The sequence below is a fragment of the Hippoglossus hippoglossus genome, chromosome 4, assembly GCF_009819705.1.
Source record: "Hippoglossus hippoglossus isolate fHipHip1 chromosome 4, fHipHip1.pri, whole genome shotgun sequence".
Classification (NCBI taxonomy): domain Eukaryota; kingdom Metazoa; phylum Chordata; class Actinopteri; order Pleuronectiformes; family Pleuronectidae; genus Hippoglossus; species Hippoglossus hippoglossus.
Window position 1 is genome coordinate 22053324 of NC_047154.1, and position 27024 is coordinate 22080347.

The following is a 27024-nucleotide window of genomic DNA, read 5'->3' on the forward strand; positions in this document are numbered from 1 at the left end:
TTCCTACGAGCAGGGATGGTGCCCCCTAGCTGAGAGGTGTGGCCCCTGAGAAAAACTGTTTACGTTAGGCCACAAAAAGTGAGAACCAACTTATATACTATGATTAACTGCGTGGTTGGAAACGTCCTCACGAGGCCTCGTGTCAAAAGCTTTCTGCCAAAAGCTTAATTAGTTTTAGAGGTTTGATGGTGATGGTGATGGGGGTTTGCACTTAAACTCTTCTACTTAACTATTATCTATGTGAATGTACAGTGTGAACGTTTTGGGGTCATGTTGGTTAGATTAAGCCCCCCCTCAAGTCCCTTTTGCCTGGGGCCCCCAAAGTCCCTCAAACGCTGCTGCCCATGTGTGCATCCACAGTTGTGGTCAATACTGTTTCAATGATGTCATTAGCCTGATGAGTGAATGTGAGCTAAACCAATTTTGGATTCATTCTGCTTGACAGATAAACTCTGTAATGATAGAAATACGCTAAAAACTGATAAAACTGATAAAATACAGGGCGATATTATATTTCCATATACCAGGTGCATTGATAAAAAGGTCCACTTTGCATCATTTGAAGGACAGTGACACTAACGTGGGACTAGAGGTTCCAGAAAGAGAGTGAGAGGCATGAGAGGAGGGAGGAAGAGACGGCACAGGTGTCAATGTGACACAGCCATGTTCGATTGCAGCACTTGAACCGGCGCACCCACCATGAATGGCTGCAATCAGCAGGATTGTGTCATTAGTGAGGCATCTTCTTCTGTCAATCAGGCCAAGTGTTTGAAGCCAGCATTTCCATTTTTGAAAAGCAGCTCCTCTGTGTATCTATGTAAGAAAAGAAATCCATTAAAAATTAGTCTTTTTTATGTTCATTTATAGGGATACATTAAACTATGGGGAGAATTTGTTTTGTAGGGTTTTCTAAAATGTTAGTTTTTAATATATTGTTCAGCCACATGTGTTGCAAATGATTTTACTAAAGCATGAGAAAAAATAGTGATTTATTTCTCAGATAATTAACAACAATTCTCTCAGTTTCCATATATTCTTGAAGAGAAAATGATATGTACACTATCCATGTGCACTATTTACTTGCCATGCCTCACATTGATGTTTGCACAATGTAAATATTCTGTTCACATGATGATTATCACAATGTACTTATGAATAATATTAATTAAAAAAAAAAAAGGTGACCAAATATTCAGAAACCATGACAAAGACTTTTTCCTACTTGCACGTGGCCGTTCTGTCTTCTCCTGTCATCTTCTGGCCCCTGCAGCTCCAGAAGTCGCTGACACGGTGCCATTATCTCGCTGTTCTCCCCGGTAACTAAAATCCACAGACAGCTCTCCATGTCAGCCAATCAGATAACAGATTTGGAGTCAGCATTGCATGCTTTTAATCCTGCTGGAAAGCATTTTGCTCGACAGATAGGATCCTGCGGAGTGTTGACTTTAGGCGGCATCTGAGGAATGGACACAATGAGGGAGAAGACACGGGTGGGGGAGATCTTGTGCTTGTTTTTTAAAGATGGAGAAATAGATGAATGAAAGGGAAGGAAAGAGCAGGGTAGGGGGGGGGGCGGTATATAAAAACAGGGGACAAATAGAAATCAGGGAGTGAATAGGACTGAAGGAGGGAGGGATGATGGGAGGAGGGAGACAGAAACCCTCTATATACGGAGGCCTGGGAGAGAGACATTAAAGCAATGACCGAGCACGAGCAGGTACGGCATTCCAGAGGCCATGTTTTCCTCGCTATCTATCTTTCAGCCTGCACGTCTCTCAGATATTTCTATCCGTCAGCAGCAGGTCCCTGAAACAGAGAAGCATCTCTCTTTGCATCGAGCAAATCAGATGCAGAGAGATGGAGGAAGGGGGAAGAAGCGAGAGACTGAGAAGGAGAAAAAGGGTAAAGAGGGGAAAGGAGATGTGTTTAGAGGCAGCAGTGGTGGGTGAGAGGGGGGGCTAAGGAGGGCGCAGAATTCGCATCTCTTTATATCTATATTTGGCATCTGAAAATGCGGGTTGGGGTAGCAGCAGTGCACGGACCCTGTGGAATATGTTCCACTGCACCACAGCCGTATTTTCTTAACCCCATTAGAGTCTTACTGAAACTCTCATCCCAACCCAACCCTCAGAGTAAATTAGTTTAGTCTCTGCTTGTGTGCACAGAGAAGACCTTCCTGTTCTAATAAGTCTGTGTGGTCAGCTGCCACTGGGAATTATCTCAACCATCATGTGTAATGCATGTTTCAGACCCTGGCGGTAAAAAGGGTGCAGCCACACTGAACAACTTGCAGTTTCACAGTGCGTGCAGGCGCCTACAATAGAGGCACGGCGGAGAGGAGCAGTCGTACCACAGGCACTCCACAAACACAGGATCGATATCTGGCTCTGAATGCACTGTGCTGTAGCTGCAGCCTCAGAGGGGTCTGCAGTAAGTAATCAGCAACTCAGGTGGAGTGGAACATATTTACACTGGAGAAAAAAACTGCCAGCACTTGTGAGTGTATACGTTTCCTTGTTGTTGTTGTTGGCAATTAAAGAGATTGCAGAGTTGTTACTTTAAAGTTTTGTGCCTTGGCTGCGTTTACTGGTGTCAGGCACCGAGATGAGGCACTGAAAAGGTTGTGATTGGTTCTGTGAGGTAGGAACCGGTCCCTGATTGGTACTTGATTGCAGTACCCAACACTATTCATTGTGAGCATGCTAACATTAGCATGTTGATAAATTCCGGCTGTAGTTTTATTCTTTCACAGTAAAAGTACTTAAACAATGAAACATTTTTTTATTGTGTCGGCTCGGCAGCAAACTTCATCTTTCAATGGTAATTAAGTGTGTTTACATTCATAGTTGTGTGAATGGAGGTGCACTGTCCGATAATTAGCGGACTCTGGATAAAAAAATGTCCACAAGGGGCCACTCCTGAAAACCATTCGAACTAGAAATTAGCAATTGTTCCATTTTTCAATTCAGTGACTGTGGAGCCAAAACAATACACAATGCCTCTATTCAAACTCTACGGACCGTGCTGCACCGCACGTACAGTACTTGCAGGTAATTAACAGAAAACACTGAAAAGAAGAATCGTTAAGAATTTAAACACGGCGGTTTGTGCCATCAGGCCTGAATGCCTCGCAGTTTGTCTCTGCTGTGTGGTCTTGCCGTTTCCCAGTAGATAGCAAAAGCCAGCACATGCCAGCGAACACAAACCAATAGTGACGCTCTCACGCTTTGTTTTTCTGTGTCATGATGCCACTGCTGTGCATTGTCTGCAGCTGACTAAGCCGCTTCAAATCTCTCTGTGCAATGCAGCAATTTGGCCGCAACCCAGAGCCCCAGATTTGTCCTAAACCATTTCAGTTAGGAGGGTTATGCCAACTGTGGTTTGATGGCAGGCTGAGTAACAAACCCAATTTGTCACCAGGATCAAGCAGATGGGCGACGTTTAGTGCGTCTGTTCCGTCCGTTCGTGGCGTGTCTTTATCGGAGTGTCTTGCGGGCGCAGCACACTTATCTGGCGCATCACTGTGGGTGGCCATCTGTTTGCTTACTGTGAAAATACGGAGGCTAACTTGACAACCTGTACATCTCTGTCTGTCTTTAATCTCCCAGTTTATTTAGGGTTAGTTTGTGTCTGTGTAGTGTCAGTGTATGTGCGGCATGTGTGTGCATTCAAAACTCTCTCCCTCATCCTCCTGCAGAGCTTAAACATACATAAACACACACATGCACGAATGGGTGGATGGAGAGGTCGGCAAATTCCACCTCCTCCTGGCTCTTGGGTTATTTTTATCCCAAATGCTCGTATGCTATGTGTTTGTACGCACCTCTGTCCCTCAGTGGCTTCTCTCATCCTTTCACATCTCCCTCTCACCCTCCCTCCCTCCCTCTCTCCATCCATCTATTCATCACAGCTGTGTGTGTGAGTGAAGCAGGGGAAAGAAGAGATGAAAGACGGCAGAGTGGGCTTTTCATCAGGGACACACGTGTACGCACGGTTCCCCTAATGTAGTTTGTACGTTTTTGAAATGAATAGATTATTTTTTCTATTTCTAGGACTGAAGCCGTTTGTAAAGCGATTGACACGTTCCACTTCCTGATTCAGAAATTTAGGATTAATGCAGTTTGGAGATGTATAAATAGGCAGAATTTGTATAATGTAAAAGATGAGCCTGTGTCTGTGTGTCTGTCTTGAGATTTTACAAAGTGTGTGTGTGTGTGTGTGTGTGCATGTGTGTGCGTGTGTGTGTGGGTGTATTCGGTTGCATGCATATTACCGAATGTTTTTGTTGGCAGATGCACACACAATAATAACACACACACACACACACACACACACACACACACACACACACTCCACACACACCGATTGCACTCGCTAACAACTGACAGATATGTTCAGTAAGGATATGGCCAACTCTATTGTGATTGGTCAGCCACTTCCAGCGTGTGTAGGAAATTTCTGTTTCTGTTCCCCTTTGTTGGGGGGGTGTGCCAGACTAGCTGCTCAGTTTGCATTATGCACACATGGGGCATCGCAGGGATGCGGGGGGGGTATCGGCCGGACGACAGACGAGGCGTTTCAGGAGCTTCAGTGTTTCCTGTCGGGGAGAGGAGCTCCCAAAGCTGTTTTGAATGCTAGAAATAGTTTTTAAACTGTAATTGTGTTAATTCAATGTATCTAAGCAGCCACCAGCAGCCTAATGGACAATAGTAAACGCCATTTTCTCCTCTTTGCACTGTTGACATTAAAATGCCCAGCCACAATCAATTTGCCTCGTCAACGGGACAATCCTCTCTGCGGCATCTTGAAAATTGAATGTGCTTGTTGTGGTTCGGATGCGGCGCTGCTGAGCGGAGGCCCGACGTCTCCACGCGCTGAGGGCCTGGTGGACTCTTGACATGCAGCTTTGTGAGGTGTTTAACATGGTGGTGAATGGGAAGAGGATAAGCTGACAGGCAGAAAGAGCCCTTCTTTGATGGGATTAGCACAGTGGCAGACAGGGACTAGTGCTTTAGATTGATTAAAGTGTAATCCTGGAGGATAATCATGCCTCCCGATGTGACATGTGTGGCCAGCACCCTCTCGCAGCGTCCCCCCCTCATCACTGTCATACTCCACCAACACCAACAAACAGCATCTCCAGTCACATTCATGCTCCTCTGGCTTATTCTCTCTCTTCGTGCCATGTCTCTATTGAGTGCTGGTTCTCAGAAGAGGTCACAAGGAATGGGCAAGAGATGGCACAGATGAAAAATGAACATATCACCTGCCACTCATCAAATATGTCCTTGGAGGATTTTAAGGGACGGTGTTGATCTTGGACCTCAGGTGATGGAAAAATACAGTAGGTCTCCTTCACTCCTTCACATGTTAGTATCGAAGTTAACATTACTCCAAGTAGGAGATGAGATCTTTAAAAAAAGCAACCTAGATAGCTTCAAATTTTTATATCCAGAGGGGAAGCGTACAACCGGATATCGGCCTCACTGGAACACATTAGGGGGATTTCAAAAGAAAGCAGTAACTGGAACATAACTTGAAATGAAATGTCTGATGTTGGGAGGAGAAATCTGTGATTCTGAAAGACACAGGTATCGAGTGCAGCGTCTTTAGCAGCAGGTTCACAAAACAATCAATTAAGGTAAGAAGTTGGCAAATCAAGAGTTGCAGCCCCGAGATGACAGTGACCAATATATCCTGTGCCTCAGACGAGCAGTCCTATTATATTGTATTGACTGAGCCCAACATTAGCAGTACCACAGCACAGTGGTATTTGTCAGCGTCCACAGATACTCAGAATTGTGTCCACGCAGGTCTCCCAGCCCGGTTCCCAGATGTGTGATTCATGGGAACAATGGTGCGTCGGGGGGCAGCTATCAGTGCTTACGCGAGCATTATCACGATGGGAAAGAAACGCTGCGAGCTCTGTGGAGTCTCTGTGCGATAGCCCGGAGTCTGGGAACTCGCCCGCAGCCCCGCAGAGGCGGAGGGCTATTTATTTTAAGGGTTTCTAAAACACATCCACGGCCCTGGGTGCATTCAGAATGCAGTAATGTATTTGTCATGTTCCGAGGGAGATTAAAAAGTGATTACGGTGGGTTTTTGTGGTGACCCTGTGTGTCAGCTATGGGGGGACGGCTAGCAGCTGATATAACATAGGAACTGGGTCTTTTACTCATTTATACTGTGGCTTGTATGAGAGAGAGGCAGCAGAAGTGGATAGTGAGAGAATAACACAGAACAAATACAGGCGGGCAATTAGGAGAGCAAGAAAACTACTGGCAGCAACAATGAAACCCCCAAGGCTATTCATGTCAGCATCTTACGATAATTACACAAACACACACTGTGATTATTATTTGGAGTTATTCATCAAAATATCTCCCATCGTTTACTTTGCACTTTTCTAAATCTCCTTGTGCTAAACGATTCCATGATATCGTAGCCCCTCAGGTAGCAGCATCCTCTCCTGCAGACAAAGCTGCGGACGGGAGAGGAAATCGATCTATAATAGGGAATAATAGGGAGGTGGTGTAAAAGGCAGTGAACGCTGGTATACGCGATGAGACGAGGGACGTGATTGACCTTGATTCTGATCATCAAAGAGGAAGAAACAACACTTTGAGGTTGCAGCTGTCCATTTGTCTTCTCGTTGGTTGTTTTTCCTCCTTTTTTGCACACTTTCCTTGTTTAGCTCTTTATCAACGCTTTTTTAGGTTTTTGTCTCTTTCTCATTTGCCGAATCTTTCTGTCCACACTCCACATCTTAAGCCTTCTGCACCGCATGTCTCCGGCCATCTGCTTCCTCAACCTCTTAGCAGTGGTCTAACTGTCTCTTTAGATGGAGATTAAACTTTTGGACTTTGTTGTTTGTCGCCTCACATCACTCGCAGTGCGCTTACAGCACCGGACTCTGAAGTAACAGATGGCTTTCCCCCGTTGTGGAGAGAGAGAAAGAGAACGGGGACAGTTTGATGTGAAGGACATTATTTCTCCGTCAAGGTGATTGTCAGATAGACGCACAGCGCAGGTTCTTTAATGGTATGCTAATCCGTTATATCCCGTGCTACATCCAGCACACTGGAAACTGCTGACTGGATTTTGATTGATTTTGGGAGAATACTGTCAGCTCGGTGATAGACTGGCGACCCGTCAATTTGGTTGAGCCCCTCGTGACCTTAAACAGCACGAGTGGTTATAAATGATGGATAGATGGATTGATGGATGTGCCACATTTCCGTGCACTGGCGCTGTCACATGTTTTGGGGCATTGCAACGTTTCGTTATAGATCCACATGAACAGCTTCCTGTATCAATCAGACTTTCTATCCCCTTAGCGATTCTCTGTGACTTTGTTGCTGTGTTCTGCATATGTGAAATGCAAACTCCAGATAATATCCAGACCCACTTTTCAGGACATTTTAAGGAGTTCATGTCTGAAAAGAGCTTATGATAGATTGGTGACCTTTCGAGGGTGCACCCAGCCTCGCACCCAATTTCAGCCGCAGCCCCGCATGCAAACCTCCAATGATAAGCTGTTTAGATGGATGGATGGTTGCTTGTCATACTTGTCAACTAAGTTCAGCACTTATACACAGCCGAGCTAATTGCTGTCTGGCTCTAGTTCTGTGCTTAACACACAAAATGTGAAAGTGGCATCAATCTTCTCATAAAACACTCAAGATACTTTATCATGTCATGTAATTTTGCTGCTCTCAACAACAACACAACGCAATTGGGAACATTTGGACAGAAAGCAAATCAGCACCTTTACTCACTACTTGTTTAAATGTGTCAGTTGATCATCAATCAAGTTCTTCATTAAGTAAAAATGCTCAACACAACCTCCTAAACCTTTTAAGAGATTCTTCTTTCTCTTCATTTAATGTAAATTAAATACCTTTGGTCTTTGTTTTTGTGCGTTGCACAAATGGGCTGTGGGCACTTTGACATTTTATAGGCTAAATGATTTATCTGTTTATTTCTTGCTGTGCAGCTTGATTCAGTTTTGGTTGATGAATTGAGCTGGTGTTTTGGGATATAATCGAAAGATATTTTTCATCCTCTAATATTTGTTTAAATGTTTTTATTGGTGTCCCTCTTGATTTGACGTTCAACCTCCTTTGACCTCCCTGTACCCTTCGCTTCTTCTCTTCATCCTGATGTACGAGGGTCCAGAAAAAGACCCCAGTGCTGTGTCCAGCCCCCCGGCAGCTGCAGGATGTGTCCTCATTTCTACTCGCATGCAAAGCTATAATTTCAAAGCGGGCCTATCCAACACTGGCAGGTTGAAAACCGACCCAATGCATTTCCCCGATAAGCAGCCCAGACCAACGGGGGGAATGAGAGAGAAGCAACACAAAGTTGTCATGGGTCTGTGTCCACAGCGGTGAGAAAGAGGATGAGCAGCAGGAGAGAAAAGAGCTCAGGCATAAAGCAGAGACAGGTTAGAGGAATCGGGGCCAAGCGTGCTCTCGGCAGGGAGGCTAAAATAAGAGAGGCAGGAAGCAAACTTGGCTTTATTCCATCTACTGAAGCGAGAGATAAAGGGAGTGTGTGTGTGTGTGTGTGTGTGTGTGTGTGTGTGTGTGTGTGTGTGTGTGTGTGTGTGTGTGTGTGTGTGTGTGTGTGTGTGCGTGTGCGTGTACATGCAGTTGTGGTGCTTTGAAGAGCAGGGGAATCCCTCTGAAGTGCCCATCTCCCAGAATGCCCTGTTTTCCCTATTTCTCGTTTGTGGTTTGTCTTGCATAAACCACATTGTCATGAAATGCCAATGTGAAAGCATAATCTCCTCTTTCCCACCCTAGGCTGTTTATAAAGATGAAGAATGCGACTGCTCCCCAAACGCAAAGCCAAAGTGTCTTGATTGCGCTGCACATCATAGATCCCTCCTCCTCCATGTTAGTGGTTTGGACATGGACCAAACTAAAAAGTCAAAATACCAACGGGGTAATGATGGTTTCATGTCATTGTAGGTAGTTCTTATAACACTGATGTTGTTCAAGTGTTATTTTCTCCAGTAAGTTTGGTTTTTATTACTTATTTGATGCTAGAGAAATAGGGTGAAGCATCATGATTGACTCACGATTGGTCGAGCGCATGTATCGGTGAGTCCTTCACATACCGGCTTCATCCCTCGATCTCGACTGCACAGACTCCGGCTACAAATGTGCAAGATGGTAGATTTGGAATCCGGGATATTTTGGCCTTATTTCTGGATAGTGAGAGGAAGTGGAGTCACGTCGTGCATCTTTATATACAGTCCACCTTCACATAGGAACTTGAATCCCAACAGTACCAGAAGGGTTGTCCTTTAAATAAACAGTAAATTGCTGTAAATTGGTTGTACTGGACAGAAAGTGTGTGAATATTTCACTGTCACAATGTGGAATAAAAGCTCACGTTAAGTTACCCTCTTCACCCAGTCGCACCTTTTCTCCTGCACCCTTGGATACCTTAAAGTCAAATTAAATCCCTTCCAGAGTGGCTGAGTCCGTTACAGAAGATTTAATTTATTTGTATTAGTACAGAATACTGCAGAGCAAATGTAATATAAATATAATCGAGAAACACATGCATGAGCAAAACTGCGCGCTGAGCCAGCACAGAGGGTTGCCTCGCCGCAGCCAAGTTTTTCCCAGACCACGGCCTATTCTTTTCCAATTCGAGTGCCTTCTGCTGCTGCCTGCCATTTTGGAAAGCAGTGCGACTTCATCACTCTTCTCCTTGGCTGCCAGGACTCTATAATTTCAAAGTGTAAAAACGTCCCTTTCCACACGTTAAAGCATGTTTCAGTTTGGGTTATCACAGCTAAGGCAGGTCACTGTCTGCTAGCCTCTCTCTGTTGGCATTGCCAAGTGTATCAGGGATCAGATAAATATCTTATGCATCAAAAAACATATATTTAATATTAGCTCTCCCAGGGCATCAAAGTTTGTCTCATATCCCATTTACCTTGTCTTTCATTTACATCTTTTATAAGCATCTGAATTGCCTGAAAGCGTGTCTGCCTCGAGTCAGCCAGAGTTCACGTAATGGCCAGTAGATGCACTGGAGGCTCTGGCTGCACTGGGAACCTGGATACCCGACTCAAGCTTGGACAAAAACATTTAGTAATGATATTCTGCTTCATGTTGGGTGCGGTCACGTTGGTTGGACTATCTACTTGATTTTTTCCTGGCTCCGGTCGGGTTCGGACTGGAAATTGCTGCCCGAGCCGCCCTCGAGGCTGCACTATATAAGTGAAGGATAACTTTCCATCTTCTCTCCTGAAAGATTAAATCGCTGAGTGTTTTCTCCAAGGGCTGCAGGAGACACGTTTGGTCTGTTCGGATGTCTCAGTCTATTATACCCCAGCCTGTTTGGCCAAATTAAATTGATGAGAGTCAGTGAAAAACCCAACCCCAGCCTTTAAGACATGGATTATAGACATAAAAAAGGCTTCCTCAATGCTTTCTACAGCAATGTTACCTGATCAAATCAAGGATCTTTAGAGGAGGTGGTTCCAAACTAATTGTGGAGTGGTTAGTTTATGGTTCTACCGAGATCCCAACCTCAGTCTGACCCAACAACAACTAAAGCCAACAGTTTTAGCAGTAAGTTCTAGGTCTGACCTGGACTGGCAACAAAATCTGTTGTCTCCTTGATATTATTATTATTATTATTTAGAACCTTCTTCATTGTGCATTTTTTACTAAGTGAAAAGAAACAGAACTAAGGGGAAATCCAACAAGTTTCCCAACTCGTCCATTGATTTGGACCAAGGGCTAATTAACAGAATGGAAAGTACCCATATTCTCCACTTAAGAGTTTTATATGGAGTCTGAAGTCGGCTCTGCTTCCTCTTTCAAAAGATTTCCTCAGCAATAAAAATTATTTCTCCAGACTTGTTTATTGTTTTATTCACAGCTATTATTTTTAGCTGCACTTAAAGCAGTAAAAGCAGTAATTTAGTTTCAGACAGTAGTTCCCAATAATCTCATAAAAGCAGCTCATAGCCCATAGCGTCTCTATGTGCGTCCATGTGCGCCTCCGTCTTGCCAAGTCAAACAATATGCGTGTGTCTGTGTCACTTGAAATTGTCACTGAATCTTCCCCGTCTCTCCCGCAGTGAACCTAAATACACCCATTCCATCTCAGCAGAGAGCAGTTCAGGCCTATTTAGAGAAGCTGGTAATTTGCGAAGGTTCGTAAACAAAAAGAGACTTTCTCTCTGGACGCGGTCCAGACCGGCTGATATGGATATCTGTGCAGCTGGAGCGGGGGAGGAGGGACTGGAGGCTGTTGTCTCCCTCAGACGGAGACAGAATTAGGGGATGAGGAGCACTGTGAGATTTATTAAAGGCGTCAAGCTCCAACAAGTCAGCAACAACTGCACTAGGATTTTCTTGATTTATCCGTGTGGGTGAGCATGGGCCTACTTTGACAGTCTGGGTCTGTCTTTGTAATCACCGCTCCGCCCGACCTTTAACCTTTTGCCCTCGTGCTCTGTGCTTGAACTTCCTGTTGTTGTCTGCTGTGGTGTGTGTCCTCCAGGTGATTCATGTGTGTGGTGTGTGCATGTGCTTATGTTTCCAACAGTGCTAAGTTATATTCATCCTGACCAGTAAGATAGATAAAGAGATTTCAGACCTTTCTCCCTTTCAACTTTTGTTTGCTCTATCTATCCCTTTATCTTATGTCTATCTATCCATGTGTGTTTTGTGAAGTTTTGACTCATGTTATTCACAACAGTTCAACACCATATACATACTTTCAATATTGATATCAACTACAATGGCACTCAGAATTCAAACAAGCCTTACACATGATCTCAGCGACACATTGATGGTCGTTACAGGTTTCTAGTCCAATTCGTTTCTGCACAATGAAACCACATTTAAATCCGCTAGATCAGGATGTTTATTTGGATCCGCACCAGAAAGCACACGCTCATAGATGTCAGTTTCCATAATATGCCCCTTTTTGTATTGGACAGATTGATGAGTTATTCTCTGGGAAATGGGTGAAAATGTCCCAAAAAAAACATTGCATCTCACAACGTTAAATAAAGTGATAAAAGATTCCTTGATCCTCGCACAAATTTAATGGGTTCTTTCTTGGCCCATGTCCCATCTTTCCACTGAGTTCCGTGGGAATCTGTTTGGTAGTTTTTTTGTTGTTGTTATTCTGCAGACAAACAAACAGACCATGATTTTAACCAGGTCTCCCAGAGTAAATCTTGGCAGCATTATTCTGCCTGTACTTTCTTCAACTGTGAGTTTTTCCGAGGCGTCACTTTTCATTTGACAGACATGACTGATGCTGGAAATGCTTTATGTTGCTCTGTATAAAGAACAGAGAATCCTTATGGGGATCTTAAGAGTGCTTCTGTGTGTGTGTGTGTGTGTGTGTGTGTGTGTGTGTGTGTGTGTGTGTGTGTGTGTGTGTGTGTGTGTGTGTGTGTGTGTAGCAGTCATGTGAACTCTGCAGTGAATAATTAAGCAGGGCTTCCGTCATCAGTGCAAATTATGCATATTCTGCTTCCCCTGAGAATTTACATTTAAGTGTCTGTACTTGTTTGTGTGTGTGTGTGTGTGTGTGTGTGTGTGAGAGAGAATAAGAGAAGGAAGGTGACCTTGACAACCCTTCCTTCTCCTCTGTCTTCCTTCTTCTTGAAGGAGAGAGTAGGAGGCGGTAAGGAAAGGAGTGGGAGATGGATTTCATTTGATATCTCTCCCCTGCTCAGGGAATACTCCCTCCTTCCTCCGTCCTCACTCAGTCTGGCTATCTCTCTCTCTCTCTCTCTCTCTCTCTCTCTCTCTCTCTCTATCTCTGTGTTTCTTTTTGGTTTACAGCAGAATAAAAGCTGCCCTTGGAATTAATGGTTTGGATCCTTGTCTCCATTTGCATGGGATTCGCACATGATCTGCTCTGGGGTCACGGATGGATTTTATAGAGCTGTCACTCGACCTTTATGAAACCTTCAATTAGAAGCTGAGATTAGTGCAGTTAATTACCTCTGCCAACAAGGAGGTTGTGTGTACCTCTGTGTTTGTTTCTTAGTGATCAGGATTGTGCAGAAACAAGACGGATTACCACGAAAACCTGGTGGAAGGATGTGATTTGTGTCAGTGAAGAAACCATTAAAGTTTGGCACAGATCAGGGGGCGGATCCACGAATTATTTCCCCCCTTTCTTAAAAAGACTTTCAACCTTTCTCAGAGAACCATGTATGAATCTGACATATCTGGGGGTCAGTAGCAATGAGTGTGTACATTTTGTGGTTTTAAAATATTTTGATTGGGGGGGGGTAGTCGTGTTTTTTTTCCAGCTTTTGTTTACGGTAACAAATAAAACAAGAAACCTGTGACTACCACCAATGAGCAGCTGAGATACTGTCAATACAGAAAGGTATCAATCTTTTATCGTTTTAGAAGTATATCTAAATGAATATGAAGGATCCAGATCTTTTAGTTTCGTGACATGGATCTTGACATGGAATAAATCAGGCCTACTCAGAGCACTGATATCTATGAGTGAGTAATTTGGTGCAGCTTGATTCAATTTAAAGGGATGTTGGGCCTTGGCGGAAGTATGCGCTCTACTGAATGCTCTTCTACTTATGATCTGTAAACTCATGTCTGTTCCGGCCTGTTGAAAACTCCTTTCCACTTGTTTTCAAGGAGATTTAACATCCTCCCAACTTCTCGATGCTGCTGCCACAGTTACGTTCGACCGACCCTCTACACCAGCTGTCTCATACACTGGTGTTAAGTGATGGCGCTGATCAATATTTTCCCCTCTGCTCTTGTTGCTGTGACCAGGAGATAAATTGGCTGGAAGCTAAAGCCAGCCCGCCACCATTAAATTGGGCCGTGGCACATCAGCACCATGCGCTTGTGATTCTGTGCGATCCAACGAGTCAGAAAAAAAAAAAAGCAAAACAATAATTAAAAGATTAAGTGAGTGGTTTGAGTGCTTTCCTGTGGAAGTGGAGGAAAGACGGCTGCTTCATGTCGGGCAGAGGACAAAGAAGATGAGTCCGTATTTTGTCCGTTGACAGAAAGGCAGAGTTAGAAAAACAGATCTGAACAAGGCGAAGGCATCTCTGTTGTTTCCCTGTCTTCACTCGAGCATTTCTTCTCCGAACCAGCTGTTACAAGTTCCACCTGTGTCACAGAGTGTGACCTATTTAAAAACCCTGCAGACCCACTCAGCTGCTTTCATTTATTCTGGATAATTACACCTCTGCTCAGGTGGAGACCGGGGGGGGGGGGGGGGAAGAGCACGACTGACATGACAGGTCGACGAACTCAGACGCTTAATAAAACTAGAATGAGCTCCGCCAGGGCCCAACAGCCCCTGTAAATCAATGAAGCTGCATCAAATTACACACACACACACACACACAGATATGTCACCTAACCTGCATCCACTCCTTTGTGTGGATCCGCCTCCATATTTAATGAGTTGGCCCATGTCCCCTCCTTCCTCCAGTTTCTAGGAAATATGTTCAGTAGTTTTCGTAGTAATCCTGCTTAGAAACAAATAAAAAAACAAACTTCAGTAGAGCTGATACCTCTGACAAGGCCCAACAGTCTCCTTAGATCCAATCAAGTCTAATGTAATGGGCATCATGGGAATAAGTTTAGCTTTTGCATTGTGCTGCTGCCAAATACACAGATTAAAAAACAGGGGAAAGGATTTTGCATTCAACTTAAAGTTCAATGTTTATTAGGAAATCACAAATCTTTCTATTTTGAAAGATGTTGAAATGGAGGCACCTTTGTTTTTTAATCTGTCTTAAATAACCACATGCAGACTTAGATAAACACACAACTTCAAGCTGGTATTAAGCCACATTGAAATATGAAAAACTAGGATGGTACTCAGTAGAGAGCAAGCCAAGGTGCAACAGTCCCCTTTGGAAAAACTAAAAGTTAAAGAAAGTGAAATAAAAATCCCTGACGGACATGGGGTGAGACCAGAACATAAATTATTGTTTTATGGTTTCAGTCTTTCCACATTTGGATAACCTCATTAATCATCCAGATTCGAGTCCTGTTCCTGTTCTTGTCATATGTAAATCTGCCCATTAATAATGGCCCAGCGTTTAATGGTTGTTTTTCCAGTCTCTCACTAACACCTGCCCCTCAGGCTGTTTTCAGAAGTTACACATCCGCTCCATCCATCATCGCCTTTTGTCTGAAAGCCATGTTCCCACATGACAGATGGTACTGCTACAACAAACGACTGAACACACGTTTTTACTATAAAGTACAATGTTTCTCGTCTCCTCAACGCCCCGAAAAACTGCTTATTAGAAAATAAACCACATCAGAAAATACCAGGTGCAGCTACAAGCCTCCGACCAACACTTTCTTCATCTCGGCTCAGATGCAGAAAGTGATGGATTGAGCCGCAGTCGCAACCGAGTGGAAAATCAATTTCCCCCCTGTGAAAATCTGTCTCTTACATACATTATCATATTTCATGCTACGTGACACAGAGTGGGATGTTTTATTTTCAGACTTTTCGATTTCGCTCATGGCGAAGCAGCAACGGACTTGTGATTAGAAAAAGTGGGAGCTGGTTAACGAGGTGAGGACAATTTAGGAGCTGGGTGGGAGAGAGTTTGGACCCGAGCAGACTTTTCAGCACATTAGAAGAGAACGAGGAGGGAAGAGGAGCACAACCTGGCTTTGTTTACATTGACTGCACCGGATACAGTGATGATTTCTATCTGTTAACTTAGTCACAAAAGGTCTGAAATCCATTTTCAAAAGTGATATTCTTACAAAGAAATCTGTGGCCACACACTAGCTCCTAAATTCACTTAACTCACAAGACAATTCCCCCATTTTATCAGTTGGCCGACTGTATATGTGGGGATTTAGAAATAAATCCCTTAGCAAAACAAAAGAGTATTAGATCAGCGCTGCTCACAAACTAAACATCACAAACAGATTTTGGTAAAAATAATCAGCAAATAAATTGGCCCAAAAAAAGAGAGATAACAAATCAGCTGAATGTTCCTGTGGAGTCAGAGTGGACACGAGCCAGATTCCACAGATAACCTTGTTTTTCTAAAGCTGCTCGGTGATGACGAACGTGAGGATAAGAATATGAGCTGCATGAAAACACCAACAATGTTTCACATTCAATGTCCACGTGTTGTTTTTGTCCTGGACAGACTTTTTCTTTTTAAACGACAGCTGGTCCCAGTGAATAATGTCGGTCAGTGGGGTCAGTGTTGTTGCTGATTTTCATGTCGAACTGCAAACACACAGACACACAACTTTACACAGCCTGCTGTTTTACTGTAAAAGTTCTGTATTGACAATATCGATCACCTCTTCCATTGTTTGGAATAGGAATGAAATTGAAATCATTAGTACAACACATGAACAACTACACAAAATATCAAAATACTAAGACACATAAAAACGTCAAGGAGAGAAATCAACAGTCAGAGACAAACTACTACAAAGAATAAAGCCTCATGTGCTGCTAACATCAAGCAAACGCTTAAGAAAACTGTTTTAAAACATTCCCAACTGCTACAATGACGCTTTTTGAATTGCATGTATTTAAGTAAAACTAACACATGATATTATAATGATATTTTACCTCTTTAGGACCTTTCCCAGCAGTAACACTGACCTTGTCAGGACCAGTAGTCCTCATGGGGACTAAAGCCTGGTCCCATTGAGGCAAAATGTCATTTCTGAGGTCGTGGTTAAAGTTAGTGGTAAGATGGGAATTGTTGGTAGTTAAGTTCAAGGTTAGGCCTGAATTGGTCATTGGATAATGTGTGTGTGTGTGTGTGTGTGTAACTCAAAAGTGTACACATATATAAACATAGACCAAACGTTCTATGACCCATGTGCGGTCAGCGTGCATGAAGCCCTCAACCCGTATCTCACCGGATATCAAACGTGCTTGGCAACGGTAACGTAGCATCTTCATGGAAATAGAAGCCATTGTCTCATGCCCTTGTCTCCTCTGAGAACTGTTTGCTTTGGCATGAGGAAGCTGGGAGTGCTGGAAGGTTTCCATATAAACATGTATTAATATCATCTCTCCCCGTCTGCTTCCTTCTCCACGTGCTTAAGGGAGAGATAAAGACTTTTTGGTCTTTTCTGTGGCAGGAATTTGGAGTTTCTTACTTTTCTCCAGCGCACAGTGGTTATTGCAGAGATGGATGGCTCCTATTAGAGGGTGAGAGACAGAATGAGGTGAGTTGAGTTGGGGGTTTAGCTACACCGGAGCAGTTAGCCCCCTATAGGACTTATTGTTTTTGATAGATTTGTCGGTGGATGAGATTTTAGGATTCAGCCGCAGTGAGAAGCGGGGGATGGGTTGAGATGATGTCCCCATTGCACAGCTAAGCATGTCCCAGATCCTCAGCGTGTGTGTGTGTGCATGTGTGTGTGTATTCCTAATTTGTGAACATACTGCATGCTCTTTAAGCTGCAGTAAATGTGGGCCACATGCGCTTGTTTTCGTGTACGTTGGTGTGTATATTTTTTGAAAATCTCCAGCGACAAACAAACTACACTGCTGTCAATCGGAGAACAAAGTACAACAACATTTTGCAGCAGGGTTGAACGAGTGTTGGTCGTTAAAAAAATGCTTTCGGCGCAAGATCAAAAGCACTTTAAAAATGTTTTTAAGTGATTGCACTGACGTGATCAGAAAGATGGAAAAGCAGGGAGGCAGCACGCTACTCACAGAAATGAGTGGAAATTCAAAGGCCTCCTTCAAATCCTCGAGAAAAAATGTAAAAATACAGGCTTCCACACTGACGGCTAATGAGATCTCAGCTGGCAGCGATGACGGGAAGGAAATTAAAAGCCCTGTTGTGGAAATGAGACCAATGTGTGCACCACAGGCACGTCAAATAATCAACATCCCCTCATCGCCACTGTGCCTCACTGTCATTTCTCCTTCCTGTCCTTTAGTGTATGATTACATCTCCTCTCTTCACTTTCATCACTCTCACTTGCTTTTCTCAACCTCCGCTAATTGCTTATGTCCCATCGTGATTGATTTAAAAAAAAAAAAAAACAGTCTGGATAATGTCCGAGTGAATACAGCAGATTATCCAGAGGATTCACCACAAGAGAGTGAGCTCATGGAGGAAGTTTCTAACATGTGACGGATGAAAAACTGAAAGAAAAAAAAACGAGAGAAAGAAAATCGAAATATCTCAGGATGAAAAAGAGACGACATCGACGAAGATGTCAACTTGGAAAGACAACGAGATCTGAGAGCTTTTGGTGATTAGAACCGATGCTGGTGTTGATTTGTGCCGCAAACTAAATCATGTGATTTCCACAGCGTCAATTTGTACATTTTCCTGTTGTTGCGACCGCGTCCGACCCGGACCATCTCCTGCGGTGTTCTTCATATGCGAAAGGCAAACTCCAGAAAATGTCCGGCCCCAATTCTCAGGACATTTTCTGGAGTCTAACCTTAAACCCTAACGCATCTGGCTGGAGAATCTCCCGCTGCATCAAACTCTGGTCAAGGTCTGGACTCCAGAGTTCATGTCTGCAAATTGCTTTACAAGCAGGAAACGCTGGTCAGTCACAGCAACTCTCCGAGCTTCTCTCTATAAATCCTCCGTCCACTGTGAGATATGAGGCCACAGTGAGTTCCCTCTATCCTTGGCATCATGTTAACCTCCCGGCCTGGTTAAGTTCTTCCTGGCCAGCTCATCCGTCACTGTTGGGCACCAGGTCATATCTGGTCTTTAGTTTTACTGCCTTCCCGACACTTTGCTCTGAAGATTTTACATCATTTCATTTAAAAAGTTAATGACGTAGACTCCTGTCTCGTATCCGTATTAGAATAATTTCTTTTGAGGAGCAGTTGAAGGTGGATGTATCTTATTTTAATTGATTTATTTTATATTACAGTCCCACTGTGGATATCTACAGACGAGATTTGATTCATAGCTAAAGTGCAGATAGGCTATAGAGTCGGGTTTCACTCCCTGATTCCCTGCCACATTAGAGAGATGTATCATGAAGCTGGTGTGTTTATGTATTTATAGTCTGAGGCCCACTCACACAGCTTCGTGAAGAACATGTCATTCACCGACTCAAGAACTCTGGAGGAGCCGGGGATCAAACGTACATTTTAATTACTAGATCTGCCTCCTGAGCGATACTGTGTTGTACAACGTGTTTATTCATATTAAAGTAAGACCCTGATCTTTCCTAAACTTAAGTAGGATTAAATAACGGTGGTTGGTACAATACCGTTAAAAAGCATAAATAGCTTCCTCCATTTTGAAAATCTGGTTCCTCAAACATCTCATTCTCTCTCTGAACCAGTTCTTTGACTTCTTATTTCCTACAATGACTCCATCACTTTCATTATCTGTCAGTCTCCTTCGCTCAGCCTCAACCTCAACTTCGATCATTACCCCATACTTTACCGCTCAACATCTCCATGGCCCCGGCAATCTTGGTGAAGCCAGCGGGCCTCATTCCTCAAGTCTTTCCTCTGTCTTGCCGTCGTGCCGTCCTCCTGCCTGCAGCGCTCGGCTGTATTTAGTGGGCCTCCTACTGTGGCAACGCAGATAATGGAAGAGGAGGAGAGAGGCGAAGAAAAGAAGTACGGGTGGCGAGACAAGGAGGTTGGAGGAATGAAAGGACGCAGCCCTGACTCGTGTCTCTGTGGCTGTAGGCAGCTGTTGCTCCACAATTCCAATAAACAAACCCCTTCCCCTTTGGTTGCACTTCATCTTCAGTTTGATGCTGGCTTTTAAAGATAAGGAGCCACGGAGAGTGTCAGGAAAGATAAGAGCGCGAGTGTGACGTGCAAAAAGGGGCTGCGAGCCAAACTTGAACCCTTGACTTCACATACATGACAGGAAGCACGGCCCGGCGGAGTCACCACCGATGCCTCCTTCTGTTTTCCCTTCTTCTAGTAGTTTCTCTCCATCTTTTATAACATATTCCTCAACTCTTCTCGCCGATCTGATAAAAAAAACATTGAGTAGGAGTAAAATTCATGAGTCTGCATTCTTTTTGTTCGCATGTTGCTGAGACCAGACCCGTTCCCACAAAGGACCAGTTTATTTACCCAAAGAAATCATTGTTATCAGCAATTATGCAAATCCCCAAGAGCCATTCCCAACATGTGGCCCGAGTTTTTTAAGCGATTTCAAAGCGTTTTGTTTGAATTATAAAGATTTATGTTCATGCTATCTTGTGGTTTTCCCCTTTTAACTCATAGGAAAAACATTATAGTCGAACAAAAGACTCCCCCGGGGCAGATAAAGATGGGTCTGCTTTGTGTGTGTGGGTCTCAATGGTCCAGAGTAGGAGTATCGTGGGCTATGCGACGGGTATATGTTATAAACAGTAAGAAGACCTTTGTCTCTGTAACCTTTAAGCCTCTTTGCTGCATAATTAAGACCCACATCGGATTTCTGAGGCTTTTTCCTGGTAATCATAGCATTTTGTTGTCATATCCGTCACCGACAGCACGTTACTCTTACAGCGTGAACACCGACAGAATCTGTTTAACCCCTTTACCATCAACACACCTCTGATCCACATCACCCCCGCCCCCCCCACCTCACATTTTCACTTATGTAAGTAGAGATTCCTGGGAATCGCTCAGACAAGGTCGCGACCCCGTGTAGCTTCCTTTCAGACTCAACAAATTGCCTCGCTGCGAGAGCTGAGGCAGCCTCCTGGCTAACGACGCTGTTTACCGCTCGTGCAGCGCGGCACACAATGTGCTCAGAGGAACCTACAAGCAGCTGAACAACTTGAGAACAGAACATCTGTTGTTCTGAATGTGAGTTCAGTTTGTGGAAATTCTTTCATCCAGCAGCTTTTTGTGTTTGTTGCCCTTTTTCATAATGAATTGATTTTGGGAATTTTCCCTTTTTAATATGAGCCATGGTAACATTTGGCCCATTATTTTCATTTAGAAGTGGGCTAAGAAAAAAGTAAATGTTGTGAATTACTGAACAAGTAAGTCATATTAAGTTAGTTACCCCATTTTTCCAAAGGGTTAGAATAATAGCTTAGTATTTATGTTTTCCTACAGGGAATTTTGTACGAAATAGGTTAGTAGAAAATATATCAACAGACAGAGGAAAATAGGCTGCAAAAACCAGTCATAAATACAGAATAGTCTATTTCATGAATAAGGATACAGGCCACGATAAAAAAAAGAATATATATACTGGTATTCCAACATTTCAGCCACGGTCAGGACGGATCTCGCTGACCTGAATTTGATCAACAGGAAGAATAAAATACAAATGAGGCAAACGGCGAAGTGTTAGCATCAAATTGTGCTTCCCACTGCTTCACTGTCAGGTGGAGGAGAGTCCAGAGTTCAGCTTCATCTATCTAATGATCCCAGATATCTCTGTCCGTCCGTCTGCATTTGGAATGACAAACGTTCATCTCATTGGATCACACTTGGCATGTGTCACTTCAATGTTAATAGGCTTTGGATAAACAGGCGGCCGGCGCTCTAGCAGCGGCGGCGGCTGGGACTCATCAGCGTAAGTGATCTTGTCGATTGTGACAACAGCACATTACACTAACTCAAGCTTCACTGAACTCTGAATCAAACAGGTGAACAGCTCTGTGTGCAGCAGCGGTGGCTTCAGGGTTCTCCGTGGACCGAGTCCGGCAGCAGGTCTTCACTCGTTGCGGCTCAATCTCTGCAGGTCACTTTAACGGTTTCAGAAAGAAACACCACAGGCCAAGAGAACGGCCCAGTCCAAACAGGCAGGTTTAGATCGGGCACCGTTGCAGTTGAGTTGTGTGAACCCTAACCCTAACATTCAGCGGTTGAGAGTTATCCTACATTCATGTGCTTACGTATTCCACACCAGGGCTGTTTTGATCTCCAAGGCCACCACCTCCCATTGTTGCCTGTATATCATTGCAGTTGTTTACATGCACAACTCAGTCCCTATAGGCTGCAGGGGGTGAAATACCTTGGTTGTCTGCTCTGGTCATTGTTTAGGCCTCGGGGGCCTCAGGCCTGATTCATGGTCAGGAAGACACCCAGAGAAGATACGCCAACAAAGACAGAAATACAAGATGTGTTTGTATAAAGCTCATAAAACATGGATAAAATAACAGACACATAAACACTGTCTCGCTCCCTCTACTTTGTTCCATCTTCCCCCCCGGCGATTTGTAGCTGTGGTTTGTTGGCTGCTAGTGATTATAAGTGATATTAGAGCCCGGCCTGCAGTCTGTGTAGTTCTGCCCTACAGGAAGAGGCTGTCTGTGGGAGAGAGCAAACCAAAGCCACAATCAAGTTATTGCTCAGCCAAGCTTCACCCACACTTAATGATAAAACTCTCTCTCTCTCTCTCTCTCTCTCTTTTCCTCTATATCTCTCTTTCCTTGAATCTTTCATTATGTGGCCTCTGTTTTTTCTCCAGTTCTTACTTCTGCCGAGGAGGATATGCTTTCATTTTGTTTTGTCTGTTAGTTAACAGGATTAAGCAAAACTCTCGGACAGATTACCATGGATCTTGATGGAAGGATGTGCTAGGTTTAGGAAAGAAACTGGATCTGAATAAATGGTTGGATCCAGAAAGTTTGTGTCACGTTTTCTGCAAGCATTTCCCAAAGAATGAATTAAATCTGGGGGGGTAGTGGGGGGGGGGGGGGGTGAATGTGCATATGTCACTCTCCTGTGCAACAGATCAAGGACAAGATCTAGGACAACTGCACCTGAAACTATGAGGTCTGACCTTCTGTGTGGACGATAACAACTTAACGGATAAGAGCATACGGGTTACATTGAAACGTAGCATTTTATTGACCTTTTCACGGATTTTCATGGATCTTTATGGAGAAAATGTGTCATATCTAGAGAACTGATATCTATGACTGTTTCATTCGCTGCAGCTTGATTGAATGTAAGGGCCTTGGTGGAGGTTTGCACTCTACTGATGGCCATTCTAGTTTTAATTCTACACTTTGTCCTCGTGCATCTAAACCGTGTCACCACCATAGACAGACACAGAAAGAGAGAGAATAAAAAAAAAACGGATCTCATTTAGGAGACGGACAATGAGAAACTGATGCCCCCCTTCCACTCCTGCCATCAGCCACTGGAAATCGCTTCTCCTAAAATCAATGAAAGCTGATCATATCGTGATCGAGCCTCGGATGCCTTGCTTCGCACCTGATAGAAATGCGTACGCGTGGAAATTGCCCAGATTAAATTGCTGACAGCTGATGCACATCTTCATCTCCATATAGTGCAGTGAACCAACAAGGGAGGAGATTGATTTTGTTGTTTTATGGCTTATTGACTCCAGTAAAAAAGTCGTAAAATCGATGGGAATCCACATAAGCCACCGTGCTCACTTAATGACGGCTGCAGCGCTGACAAAGTGACGTGAAACGATCGCAAAGCCCATTTAGTTTTGAGTGTTTGGCTGTGGCTTGTTACTGTATCGCAGTATTTTTCTATCTCGGCTTCTGTTTACATTTTGAAGAGTGAACATGAAAAAAACAAAAACACTGCAGCTGTTGTTGTGCACACTGTTGACTGTGGTACAGATGCTCCCCTGCTCTACTTCTCATACAAAACAAGTTTCCCTGTGGAAGCTGGAATGACACGTCGGTACATTCAGAAGTATTTTGTGGGTCATAGTGACTCTGCCGGGGCTGAAATGAAACCAGGGAAATGTGCTGTTATGAAATACAAAGGATTTCAAGCAGCTGGGAAAGTCAGAAAATGCAAGAAGAAGTGAGGGAGGCAGACAAAGGAAGATTGTGGCTGGAACTAAAGTTGTGTGTCTGTTCTCTTCTGTTTCCCTGTGTTCCGTCTGAGCTGCTTTTCCCTCACGCCGACATAGAGGCCTTCTCTCTCGGCATTTGCTTCGCCTCTTTGCCTGCCTGCGCGTTTACATAGTGATTACACCCACAGATAGAGAGGAGAAAATAATGGAGGATGGGAAATGAGTGATGCAAGGTGTGCAGTTAGATCTGCATTTTCTGTGTTCAGTTGAAAGGTTTTGGATATTCAATCTGCAGTCCTCTTTCTTTAAGACTATTTTTGTGTTGCGTCCGCATCTCGTGCCCCATCCCGCTCTGTGTCTTCTCATGCACGCACAGCGATCAGCACAGTTCGGGTCATTTCCACTTGAGCGGTGAGGTGTGTGCTGTGGTCAGTTCAGTGGGCGTCTGTTTCAAAGGATAAACAGTCTTTTCCCTGCCTGAAGCCCTTATCAGCAACCGGCCTTCCTCAGGATGTCTGTCAGTCCTGCGACCCCCCCCCCCCAGCTGTGCACACACACACACACACACACACACATGCGCACACACACATGTTCACAGTGGAAAATCCTGGTCAGTGACTCTTATTTTTCCATCTTAAGATCATCTTAGGGATGTATCTCTCGTTAAATGTGAGCTGATTGCTCATAGTCAAGCTGCATTAAGTGGATTTAATCTACATATGATGATACTATAATTGTAACTGCTTCATTTGCGAGGACTCATTGTGTATCCAAACCACAGGCTGAATATAAACATAGAGGAAACGTTGGACGAAACATTATCCACTTATATGATAAATCCAATTGACCAATCAGGAGTCAGTCTCAGCTGTCAATCATGATATTTCACCCACCTTTTTTTATGAAATCGCATTTGAAAAAACATCAGAGATAAGAACTCCCGACGATCGTAGACATTTTATTTGATGTGTACTTTGACTTTGTAGTTTATGACCTATGCTGCAGCCAGCTACCAGGGGGCGATGACGAAATTTGGCTTCACTTTTGGGAGCTTTCATGTCGTCCATCTTTATTTATTCTTCAGTCTATGATCTCAACCTGTAAAAACAAAACAACTTTTCCAGAGGGACCCTCACACACGGCAAAATAACAAGAGCTGTATTTCAATGCTGACTGATTTTGTAATCTAGATTTCAACATTTGTTCAGCGTTAATCCCGCTGCAGGTCACTGCCTCTCTCACCTTCAGTTTGCGATATACAAAGCAGCTCTCACACAAAATATGACCTGAGAGACGAGCGAAGGCCAAAAAATTTCCCAGTATCTGCCTGCAACTCTCAGTCAGAGTGTGTATCCCCATGTGTTATTCTTAGCTCTTTGCCTACATGTGTAAATCCTCGAAGGAATGAGAAAACAGAAGAATGAAAACAAAAGAGAAAAGAAACTTACAGGAGGCGATGGCCAATAATATCATCTGTCGGGGGTGGAAGGATATAGAACATCGTCTAGACTATATATGGTCTGGAGCTGAAATGTATCTACTCGGTGGAACAGATACTTCTATGTATATAAGCTATGATAAAGTACATGCACACAACATATGGTGAGCACATTAAAGCAGTATAAATTATAATAAGCCTGAGAGATGTAGTGAATGTAGACATCTGGTTAAAAAAACAGTATATATATGTGTTTGTGTACATTATTTGCTGATAAATGAGGCGCACAGTAAAACCATGAAAAAATTATTACAAGTCTAAACACAGATGTTCTGCCAACAAGGATTCAACTGAGATGGTATCGCCAAACAAAACAGAGGATTATTTAAAGTCTTTTGAGCCTCATCATTAATCTCTCGCAAGTTTATCTTCCATATTTTAAAAAGAAAATGTCATGCATTTCTATAAACGACCATAATTTACTTTCAGGGCATCAAATGTAATTCTAGGTCTTACTGTAATACTGTACATAGACTGTCTGAAAAGATGGATGATGTGATAGCTCCCTGCGTGGCTCCTGTAATGGTCATAACCCCACCTACTCCATGTTAGTTGATGGGATAGATAGAAAGTGAAAGGAAGTGGATCTATTTTTATTTACAGTCCATGTCACCGACACGCAGACAAAACAAAAAGTATACACTCCAAAATTAGAAATATGTGACTTTATTACATTTTCTACAATTTTGTTCCTGTTTATTCAGCTCATTTTGAGAAGAAAACCTGAATTTCCTTGAAGGCGTCAAGCTGTGATGTCGCCTCAGAACCGTGACCTTTGCCAATAAAGACAGTTATTGGATTTTCGCACTCGCCCCCACTCAGACACATTGGACACACACACATACTTGCAGACTGCGCTCTCAGAGATAATTGTGTGTTGCAAAAGTGTGCATAAATCTCAAGATGCCAGAGGTCTGGAACTTCAACGACGGCACACAGAATTATGCTGCGAGGAGACGGCAGCAGCCGGTGTAATGAAAGATTGAAATAATTGCGGTTGCCAGAACTGAGTTCACGTGAAAACTTACATGCAAAGTCAAAGTATCTGAAAATATAACCTGATTTGAGGTGAGCTGAAGAATTAGTAGGAGGGAAAACTTAGTTACAAATAAGCTCATTTGCTTAGTTTCTCTTTGTGACTCCCACAGATGTGCAAACACTGCACATGACTCCGAGCTGTTGCACTGAACTCTACGTGCATGAGCTGTGGAGAGCAGCAGTTAAAGCCATTTTAGGGTTTTTAACACTCACACACTGCCAGATACACCCAGACACACACATTTACAGATTCCCTGTGGTGCCAGACTTTGTATAATGCTGCCTGTTGTTATTTTAACATTTTAACTGTGTGTTTTTGCCCACGCTGGAGCAGGGAGACTGCTCGTTTTTACAACAATACACTTTGTGACACGTGTGCCTACGCAGGAATGTTGGACTGCTCAGTAAAAGAGAGGAGAACTTCTCAAGGCAGGTGTTGGGTCCAGCAAGAAACCAACCTGCGCCATTACACCTTGTCCTGCATGTTGAAAGCCCACGAGGTGACGGCACCATGTGGGCTTCTCAAGTGTCATATGGCTCATCAGGGCCAACACCTTTTTTCAATTTTCTGATTCCAGCAATGATGACCCACAAAACACAAAGTAGTTTGTTTTAAGCTACACCCAACTTTTATGTCCTTTGCTTTATCTTGGGATCCTGCAACCCGGGTCAGTCTAATACCACGTGTTACGCCCCTTGATGCTGCAACTTCTCAGTGCACATCATTTCGACATTGCATTTTCAAATCTATCAA

General features: G+C 43.6%; 1 protein-coding gene across 2 annotated transcripts in view; it reads left to right on the top strand.

Moving 5' to 3' along the window:
• The window catches only part of kank4 (KN motif and ankyrin repeat domains 4), a 73510-nt gene that overhangs the window by 13669 nt on the left and 32817 nt on the right, over positions 1–27024 (top strand). Inside the window, exon 1 of one of the 2 annotated variants that reach the window (XM_034582060.1) lies at positions 16827–17219. The exons of the other annotated variant lie outside the window; for it this stretch is intronic. The gene's annotated coding sequence lies outside the window, so the exon portion shown is untranslated. Of the gene's footprint in view, positions 1–16826; positions 17220–27024 lie in introns of those variants that run through there. 2 annotated transcript variants of the gene reach the window in all.